Raw genomic sequence first — 11,565 nt, 5'->3', positions numbered from 1 at the left:
GTGAGTGTTAGAATTGATTCATCTGGAAAATCAATGTTTATTGGAAGAAGACTCTGTATGGGTGCCTCGGCCAGCTGGTCTGCAATTGCCTGTCCCTTTATAGCTTTGCGTTCAACATATTGGATGTCAAACTCACTTAGTATCATGACCCATTTAGCCAATCTTCCTATGAGAGCTGCCTTACTGAGCAAGTACTTTAATGGATCTATTTTAGCCACAAGTCATGTAGTGTGGGCAAGCATGTAGTGTCTCAACTTTTGGGAAGCAAAGACAACTGCCAAGCAAGCTTTCTCAATAATACTGTAGTTTTTCTCATAAGAGACCAATGTTTGGCTCAAGTAATAAATAGCTCTTTCTTTGTTATCATTGTCTTCCTGAGCCAACAGGATTCCCAAAGATGTTTCAGTGCCTGAAATGTATAAAAGAAAAGGCTTCCCATGCATAGGAGGCATCAAGATTGGTGGATTGACAAGATATTGTTTAATCTGTGTTAAGCTTTGCTCACAATCCTAGCTCCAATTGAATTTCACACCCTTATGTAAGGTCTTTGTGAAGGGTTGTGATTTATCCACCAATTGTGAAATAAACCTGCGACTAGATTGAAGCCTTCCCTGTAGTCCTCTCATCTGACTGATGTTTCGAGGTGGAGGCATGTCCATTATTGCTTGTAGTTTTTTTGGATCTACTTCAATTCCCTTTGCAGAAATAATATATCCTAACAGTTTTCTTGATGTGACACCAAATGCGCACTTCTTAGGATTGAGCCGAAGACTAAACTTTTCCATAAGATCTAGGATTGGTCCCAAATCGTGCAAATGAGTATTGCATTTAGCACTTTTGACCAAGGTATCATCAACATAGTCCTCCATAGTTCTATGCATCATGTCATGGAAAATTGTAGTAATAGCCCGCTGATATGTAGCTCCAGCATTCTTTAAACCAAATGGCATTACATTCCAACAAAAGGTTCCCCATGCACATGTGAAAGCTGTTTTCTCTTGATCTTCTAGCGCAATTTTTATCTAATTGTATCCAGAAAAACCATCCATAAGTGAGTACATCTCATAGCTAGCCGTCATGTCCATAATCATATCAATATTAGGGAGCAGAAAATCATCTTTAGGACATGCCAAGTTAAGATCACGAAAGTCTGTACAAACTCTGATAGACTTATCGTGCTTGGACACAGGGACAATATTGGATATCCATTCAGCATAATCAATTGCATGAATGAAACCAGCCTTCAGAAGTTTCTCCAATTTGGCTTTGACTAGCAATGCAACATGAGGATGCATTTTTCGAAGCTTCTGTTTAACTGGTTTTACGCCTGGTGCTATGGACGAGTGATGCATGATAAGATTAGGATCCAATCCTGGCATGTCAGAATATGTCTAGGCAAAATTTATTTTCTTCTCCTTGAAAAAGGCAATGAATTGTTCCTTTTCTTCAGTTGACAATGACTGAGCCAAATGTATCACATGAGGATGTTCTTCTGTGCCCAAGTTAATCGGCTGTGTTGGCTCTATTAACACTAATGATCTCTCCTGAAAGTGACTAGGAAGGACATCAAATATCTCATCTGTGAGTGCCTCAGAGAGATTTTCTCCCTTGGATATGTCTTTTGTTTTTACTTTTTTTGGATCCGATACTGCCACAATGTGGTTTTCACCATCAGACCTCTTGCATTTTTTCCTTTTAATTATGTGACTAAGATATTTGATGTCGGCCTCAGTCATGTTGACGCTATGCTCATTAGTGGAAGATGTTATAGGTTCGATAGCATTTAGGTAACAGGCAAGAGCATAGTCATTCTGGAATGTGGGGACTTCGTTAGATGCATTGGGGTTCCAGTCTATAAGCTCAGGATGTGCGAGTGAGAGAGTAGTGGCTGGTTCAATTGTGTTCACAGTATAGTCATTAAATGCATGGACCAGCAATTCAAGACCTATGATGACCTCACCCACAGGTGTATTCAAATGTCTCGGAGTACGAATGTTAGTAATTGATGACTCTAAGACACTAGTTGGATCAAACCCCTGTGACCTATCCCTAGACGTTTCACTCACTTCGATTTGATTTTCATAGACATGCACTTAGTCAATGTCTTTATCAGTAGTCGCTTCTGAAAGATTATCAAATTCATATTCATGACAATCAGTGCTACATGGTGAGAGACTATAGAACTCCCCAACAGTGATAGGGGCATACTCTCCTTCAGCCTTTGGATTCTTACACAAATACTCAATATGGCATGACTGATAGATTCTCCCTTTTCTGAATGATGTTTGAGTTGCTCAGCATTGTCCTCAGAAGAATCACTAGTATCATCCACAGTGCTAACACGTGGCACAAAGTCATCTGGCTCAACAAAGAATTTAGCAAGGTCATAAGGAATAGGATGAGGGTAAGAATCCTCATCATCAGATTCCTCCTCTCGAGTGCCTAACTCAGATTGTGACTCATTTTTAGATGAACTCTCAGGTACGGGTATGAATTTATTGGATCCCAAATGGAAAGGGACCTTCTTGAACCCTAGGCCAGTTGTGTCACTGTTGCTTTAAGCTGTTGCTTTGATAGGATCTATTAAACCATTGTTATTGCACCCAATAGGGTCGGTTCCCTTGTAGTCAAAACGCTTCATAAGCTTAAGACCAGGTCCATACTTCTTAGGAGTGATTTCTCGAGCTTGTTCTGTTAGGTCTACTCGAGACTCTTCTTTGTAAAGCCATGCAACAATGGCTATGTTTTCGCTTTCATCTTCTAAGGGAACTGTAGCTTTGACAAAAGAGCCATTAAACTTGGTCTGAGGTGTCAACACGAATGGCTTCTTTGCTACTGAGGGTCTCCCAAAATGTCGAGGGGACTCTGGAATAGATGTTAATTACAGCACTAGTTCCATGTGGTACTCTCCCATACCAGTTTCTTTCAATTTAAATGACTTCTCAATTTGTTTCAGCTTATTGTTGTGACAATCAATAGACTCACAGTTAGCAGGGACGAAAGAATCAGCAGCTTTGAGCATATTGCAAGTGTAGCTAGTAGTAGTAAGAATAGTAACTTTGGAGCCATGAAATGGAAATTTAATGCATTGGTGGTATGTGGATGGCACAGTGCGCATCTCATATATCCATGGCCGTCCCAACAGAATGTTGTAGGCTAAGGGAATGTCAAGCACCTGACAGGTGACATCCCTTTCGACAGGACCGACACGAATTGGTAAAGTCACAAGACCTAGTGACTTTCATTCTACTTCATCGTACGCTTTAATAGTGATCTTTCATCGAGGGTCAATAGAGTCCTTAGAATAATCCAATTGTCTAATTAGAGTAGCAGAAACAATGTTTAGACCAGCGCCATTATCAATGAGTACCAGATGAACACATGTCTGGTGGATCATAACTTCAATGTGTAGAGGCTGATTGTGTGGGTGATTCAGTGAGTTGTCATCCTCCTCGAAGAAGGTCATAAGATGAGGCGAGTTCAAGTGACCTACCATGGATTGAAATCGCTTAAGATCAAGATCTTGAGGAATGTTTGCCTCAGTGAGGGCTTTGTCCAGAATTTGCCTATGAGCAGGCGAGATTTTAAGCAGCTCAAATATGGAAATGTGAGCATTGGTTCGTTTCAACTGATCTAGAACACTATAACTGGTTGTAGTCAAGTTCATTGTGTGTTTTGCACCTTTACCGGATGGACCAGCAAGGGCTTTTTCCTTGTGTTGTTGGGTATTTGAAATAGGAGGTGTAGGGCCTTTGAGCACTAACTTCGCATGAGAGCGAGTAACAGCATTAGCACAATGCTATGAAGACACATTATCCATGTTATTGGAAGTAGGGCCTCTCAAGACAAATGGTGTCTTGGTTTTATCATTATCTTGCTTGCCCTTTATGGTAATAACGTCGCAGTATTCATAATCTACAGGTTTAACCATGTGAATGACATTGTCATCATTGGAATACGTATAGTTGACCTTATTGTAGGGTTCTAGTTTCAAAGTCTCTCCTTTTTCATAGGCTGGGAAAGGTTCTTTGAACGCCTTGTGGTCCGAGTTTTTGTTATGTCCATCTACCACAAGTTCACCAGCATCAATCATGTCTTGGACTTTATGACGTAAGTTTATACAATTGCTAGTTTTATGTCCCTTGTTTTGGTGATACTCACGAAATGAGGTCTCATTCCACCATGGTGGACGTGGTTTTGGATCATAGGGATGAGGGTTATCCATTGGTGAGATAAGCTTGTGTTGTAGCAATGTTTTGTAAACCACATCCAAAGGTTCTCCTAAAGGAATATACTCTCGCTTGGGTCGTGTTGCCCATGAGTTTCTCTATTTGTTCCCAAATGTCTTATTTTCAGGAGGAGGCTTCTCAGCACTTTTGGCCACTTTGAAGCAGTTTGTGAGATTAAATGTTGCTTTAGCAGGTTTTGGTGTGACATTATCAACAACCCCATCATGTAAAATTTCTCGATTCTTGTTGACATGTTTGGTTTTATCCCTGTTGGAAGTGGAACCTTGTTTTGAGTCTCTCTGAAGAGTGAGCTCACCTTTCTTGACCATAAATTCTTCAATACGGATAGCCTGTGTAATCATGTCTTCAAAGGTACATGGACCTTGTAGTTGGACTCTATACCCAAAATCAGGAAAGAGGTTATCAGTGAAAATGTCGAGCTTCTCTGTTTCTGGGATTTTACGAGAGTACTTAGTATAAAGTTGTCTCCACCATTGGAGGAAAGTGAGAAAAGGCTCACCAACCTTCTGTTTAAGGTTGCATAGATCTCGAATATTTATAGGATGTTGAATTTTATGAGAATATTGATGAACAAATGAATTTGCAATTTCGTCAAACGTCTTGATACCAGGAGGTAAATGTGAGAACCATTCCAAAGCTTGACCACCTAGGCTTTTAGGGAATAAACGCATGAGGTACATTTGATTGTGTATAAACTCCATAGACAAAGCACCAAATTCTCACAAGTGATCTTGGGGATCAGTAGTACCAAAGTACTTGTCATATTTGGGTAGTTCTACGCCTCTTGGGAAAGGTGGCATGTTTATACTTTTATCAAATGGAAATGAACAAAGAGCGTCCAATGTGTATGTCTTTTTGGGTTTCTCTTTCTCATGTATCATTTGAGCCAATTGGTCTTGCATAATTTTCAGTTTTTTTTGGAGTTTAGTGGTCTTAGTTTCTTCTTCACATGTGATAATGGTCTCCACATTGAAATTTGTGGGCAGTTTAGCTCCCTCTTGGGCGAGTTTGAGAAAGTACTTTTCTTTCTCTTCGTTGAGTAGGATTCCCATGACCTTCTGAAAGTTTTTGTCTCTTCAACATCTTGCTATGTGTTCAGGAAGGATTTCCACCTCTTCTTGTTCTTCATCAGTGTCATTTTCTTTCTCTTTCTCCTTGTCATCCCTAGGTTGTTCTTGATATTGACTATGACTACCCCATTTAGGTTCACGATTAGTCATTATAGGAACTTGTTCAGTTTCCATATGTTGTGTTTCAAAAGGGTCCATGGAGAAAGGATCATACATTGTGTTTGAGAATGCAGGACTCCTACCTGTCTCAATATCCTTTTGGTAAAAAGGATTCCTAATTTGTTGCAAATTGAAAAATGTTCGTTGAACTTGAGATGACCTTGTAGGTGAGGAAGATCGTGAAGATGCCTCACTAGCCAAACTGGATATAGATTGCATAGTGAAAGGTAAGCTACCTCTGCCATGATTACGACCCCTAGAACGACCACGTCTAATGTTATCAAGACAAAACACGTTGCCACTTCTGGTTGTGACAGTCATAGGCAAGGACAAAAAGCTAGAACCTGGACAAGGACTATACTAAAACTGAGTCTCAAAAAGGACAAGATAGTAGCAAGAATGATGTTCACTAAAGCAAAAATGGTCTAATTTAAAGGCTAGAACAGCCAGAGATTATGACCACTACGGCACAAAGTATGACAAGCATTAAGACGAGGACCAAGATTATGTATGAGACGAGACTAGTCAAGGTATAAGACACAAGTTTTAGTTAAGTGAAGTGTCATTGTTCCAGGACTATTTGCAAATAAAGAGCGATAAACGGACGCAAAAAAGGATAGCGTGCAGGCCGCAGATAGCTAGAACAGACCCAGATTGTAAATGTTGATACAAAGTCTCGCGCGAAAAACCTTTACGGGCTGTGCGAAGAAGTTTTACGGGCCCACGAAGATGTTTCTGTCTCACACGAAGATCAGTCATAGGTTTTAATTTTGCACGAGAATATTTTCTGGATCGTGCGAAGATGCGCAACAGAACTTTAATTTTGTGCGAGGGCAAAATGGCTTCGCGCGAGAGCCAAATGATTTTGTGTGAGAGCCAAATGATTTCGCATGAGAGCCAAATGATTTCGCGTGAGACCAAAATGATTTTGCGTGAAAGGACAGAACAATTTCACAATAGCGACTGATTTTGACAAAAATTTTGATCGTTCCAATAACCAGGTAGATAAATAGGCACGTAGAACAGAAAGCAAGTGATTTCAAGCATGTCTGAAAACAATGAGCAAGGGAAAAAGCAACCTTGCGCATGAACAATCAAGTGACTTAGTTTGTGCTAATCCCTAAGAGAGCTATTTGTGTACATTTTCAAAGAGTTTTGCAATCATTGCACACATTCCTAGAAAATAAAAGTTGGTTTCTCTAAGGTATTTAGTAATGGTTTGACTCTACAACTTTTATGACTCACAGGGGTGACCTCCAATCCCGGCACACCGAGGTTTTGACACAGTCTGAGAACTTAATCTTCAAGAGCTGCTAGGGAGATCTGACAACCCACAATGAACCACACCCGTGGAGATTTCTTCCACAAGGAAATTTATATAGCGGTTGTCACTACCATGGTGAAAATGGCTATTACCGCTCGAGGTTCCGTCAACGCAGTTTTCCCTGTAGAGAGATTGTCTGCTACGGTTAGCCATTTCTAAAGGTGACCGACTCACAATAGTGTACCACAAGGGGACTTAGCTTCCAAATTCAAGGTTTTGACACCTTTTCACCTTTAGCCCAATCAAAACAAACAGATTAATCCGACACGCTAGACTAAGATTATCTCTTAAAGATCTATAATATCATCTTCTTGTGATCTATCAATCTCTCCGGAGAAAGGATGCCTTAATCAACAAGTTGAAGATTCATCTATCTATGAGATGCTCAAAGTATCCTCCCCACCCATAAGGAATACGTCTTAGAGAGGAGTTTCACTAGGAACCAACTCCCTCAAGATCCACGAATAGTGTTCATGGGGGCTTAATTACTATGTGTGTACAGATGTTAATTCCTGAAAATAAATCTATCTAAAAGCAATCAAAAAGCACAAGGTCGTACACTTAACGCTTTAACTAATGTGAGGTGAGTCCAAAGATGTGAAACATTTAACCCCTCACACAAGCCAAAATGAGTCCACAACTCATAAATTAGTGAGTTCTAGAAAGCACAAAAGGGTTGCCTTGTGGAGCCTTTAACGCTTATGTCCTGTAGACCCCTCCCCTATTTAACGTGGTGCTAAGCTTGCAACCACAGGGTGGAACGAGGGGCTGGCGGATTAGCGAGTCCAATAACCCAAGATAGCTAATTAAATCTATCACTAAAGACTAAGCCTGCTAAATGAATACTAACAGAGATCACACCCTAGTATCAATTTATGCATGTGTTGTAAAATGAAAATACAGAAGAAAACACACAAGCTCAACATTAAAGATGTTTGTTTTAGATCCAAATGAAGTGTTATCAACTAAGGAAGATTACCTGGTGATCCTCACAACACACTTAGTAGATTTTTACCTATTTCTGGCAACTTTAGCACACTTTTCCCATTGTCCCACAAACCGCTGCTATGCTGTTCAAAAAAATCAAAAAATACAGAAACACTAGAAACCATGAACAGTCAGCAGAAAAATCAGAAAACACGCAAATCAATGCAAAAAAATTGACTCTGTCAGCAGAGTTTCGTGCAAAATTCCTGACAGTCTGCGCGAAGAATTTTTACGGCCTAAGTGAAATCAAATTTGGCTCACGCAAAATTAAACTCAGCTCACGCGAAGAAACAGGTCTCATGCAAAGTTTTGCGCGCCGAAGAACTTTCTCGCGCGATGCGGAAAGAATCTTCGCACGAAGATTCTAGATCCTTGCGCGAAAATGAATAGTTTCGCGTGAAGATTCCTGAATCTGTACGAAACAGTACAGACAGAGAACAAAAAAATGATTTAAAAAATACAGAAAGAGGTTAGAAAAATTGATTTTCGTGCCCCACGGTGGGCGCTAGAAATGTATATCTGAAAATGCGGCCTATGCTAACACACACACTTCAACACAGTCATTGCATGCAGATTCATCTCGGAATGAACATTGGATTGTTCATCTGAAATTTGCCCTGCAAAGCAACCTGTTGCCTTCTATCTAAAGGGATTTTGCTTGTTAATATCCTCAGAATCAAGGTGCAAGCAACTAGACCTTCTAAGAACGAAGGATTTGACAATGAAATTAAGCTAAGAACGAGTATGCAGATTAATCTAAAATGAAACATGCAATGTAATCTAAGAACAAATAAAGCAAACTAGATTAAGCATATGCATGATTAAACTAAAATGAGATTAAACTAAGAATGAGAATGTATGCAAGAAATGTAAGCAAACGTGAGTATGAATTCCAACAGCAATTCGATGCAAATTCTCCAAAATTCATCCTCCAAAATGAAGAGATGAGGGTCTCTTAAATAGACTTTCCTAGAATCCATCAATGGTTGAGATCAATTCGGATCAACAGTCAGGATTGAAGATGAGGTTCAGTCATAAAGGGAGATTCCCAAATTAAAGGGAGTTAACAGATTTAATTTTAGTAAAATAAGGAGTTCACTGTTTTAATTTGACTAGAAAAAGGAGTTAACTGATTTAACTCATTTTTGATCAATAGTGAACTGGAAATTTCCCTTTTTGAACTGAAGAGACATTTTGTTGAGATATTTAATTTAATAAAATGAGATATGCTCTCATAATTACTTTTTCTATTTAATTAAATAATCTTTAATTAATTAGAGACACTTTTCTTATTTAATTAAATAACTTCATTTAATTAATTAGGAATGGCTTCCCATTTAATTAAATAACTTTTTTTAATTAATTAGAAGTAAGTACTCCATTTAATTAAATAATTTCGTTTAATTAATTAGAAATACCTTTCTCATTTAATTAAATAATTACATTTAATTAATTAAGATAGGCGTATTGCCAATAGTGGCATGTTGTGATGGTTAGGTTGTTGCGTTGTTATCCTTGCCATCAAGGTTCAAATCTCATGGGGATGAGGTCCCCCGTTTGTGGCCTCACTGGTTCATAGCTCCAGGTCAAAGCGTTTACCCCTCTTTAAAAAATAAATTAAGATAGGCGTATTTATTAAATTAAATAAATTTAATTCCATAGTACATTAGCCTTAGGATATAATTTAATTTAATTAAAGTATAAATACTTAATAATTAAATTAAATATTAATCAAGTAGGTTTAATGCGACTAATATGAGAGCATACTATAAGAATTAAATAAGAAATATGATGAATGCAAATAAGGGTTTTTTTGCATTTGACAATTAAGTCAAGTAGCGAATAGCAAAATGAGAATTGCCTATTAGAATAGGGCTTTGGGATTGATCAGAAATAGACTAGAATTGGTTGAGATGGCAATGAGCCAATTTTGGGGTATTACACTTTGTAATCACCTCCTCATGGATGTTCTTCAAATGTTTAGCAAAATCTTCTACTTAAACACTAATTATCTCTCCTTTATCCAAATCCCTCAATTAAAAAGAATTTCTATAACTAGGACCACGTGAGGTACCTAAAGAGGCTATGAAGGGAGTTTATGATGCCAAGTGGGTTGACTAAGGGCTAAAATAAACATTGGAGATCATTGGCCAAAGTGGATAGCACAGATGTGCATTGATTTTCCTGTAATTCATGTCTATGGTATCTCAATACATAATTAGACTCCATGTTTCCTCTAAGCCACAACCATCCTTCTCTCTAGCTACCCCTACTTCCATCTATTTCTAATGTTGAGCAACCATTGATTGGAAAAGTAGAACTTAAAACCCAAAGTGTTTGTCAATTGGGTATTTGTGAAATTAACTCTAGATCAAATACCAGCCTGATAGACTATTATAGTCCAGGCTATAAGCTTCTCAGCCCGAGATAAACAAATACTTTTGCACCAAATACCTCCAAATAATTCAACTGTAAATGCTACCCCTTTCTCTTATTCCTATCTTCTATTAATTGCAATGGAAAGCCACAAAGAACCAAAATTTCTCTGAGAGACAGAAAATCAACCATTCAACTGCAACCTTGTTTAGTATTCAAGGCCTTGTGTTGTTTAGGGAAGTCCAAAAGTGCTATCTCTTGCCCCTTTTTGAATCAAAGGTGGTGTTATTACTTCTTTTATACCATTTTTTCTTTTTTTAAAAAAAAATTTATACCTTTTGCAATTTTTTAGGATTTTTTCAGGATCATAGATATGTACAAGATAGTTGAGCAGTAAACCTTTAAGCATAGAACTTCTTTAAGTGTAGAACATTGATAGGTTATGCTAGTTCTTCACCTTTAAGAGTAGACAACTGATAAGCCCCAGACCCAAATGTTGTTGTAATAATGTATGGGCCTAACCAATTAGGTTCAAACTTTCCTTTCTACTCCCTATGCTATTGATTTTTTGGATTTTCTCTAAGCATGAGGTCACCAACTTGAAACTCACGTGGATGAACCTTCTTGTTATACTGAGCAGACAGGCGCTTCTGATAAGCTCTCATGTGATCAAAAGTCACCTTATGATGTTCATCAAGAGTCTCTAATTCATGTATTCGCATAGCTCTATGGTCTTCATCAATTATCAACCCATGTAAAGAGGCTCACAAGGAGGGGATCTCTACTTCTAATGGGAGAATAGCCTCAGATCCATAGACTAAAGAAAAAGTTGTGGCCCCTATAAGAGTATAGATGGTAGTTCTATAGGCCCAAAGTGGTGGATTTATCTATAGATGCCAATCTCTCCCAGACTTATGAACTATGCGATGCAAGATTTTCAGGAATGTTTTTTTGGAGGCCTCAGCTTGGCCATTCCCTTGGGGATAGTAAATAGAGGACCAGTGTTGTTTGATTCGAAACTTTTTGCACAACTGCCTTAGGTCCTTATTCTTGAACTACCCTCCATTGTTCATAACAATAGAGGATGGGATACCATATCGGCAAATGATGTGATTTAGTATAAACAGTGCAACATGTTTGCCTGTAGCAGTAGATAATGGTACAGCTTCAACCCATTTAGTGAAATACTATGTTGTTGTGATGATGAATTTATGACCACTGGATGAGCTTGGATGAATCTTTCCTACCAAGTCAAAGGCCCATTGTTGAAATGGCCAATATGTCACAGAAGGGATTAATTCTCACCCAGGAGCATGTATCAAGTTTCTATGGAGTTGACATTTTGGACAGGACTTCACATAGCGAATAGCATCAGCTTGCATGGTGGGCCAGTAATAAC

The sequence above is a fragment of the Cupressus sempervirens genome, chromosome 6, assembly GCF_028749045.1.
Source record: "Cupressus sempervirens isolate cs-2001-9-10 chromosome 6, ASM2874904v1, whole genome shotgun sequence".
NCBI lineage: Eukaryota > Viridiplantae > Streptophyta > Pinopsida > Cupressales > Cupressaceae > Cupressus > Cupressus sempervirens.
Note: the sequence above shows the minus strand (reverse complement) of the source record.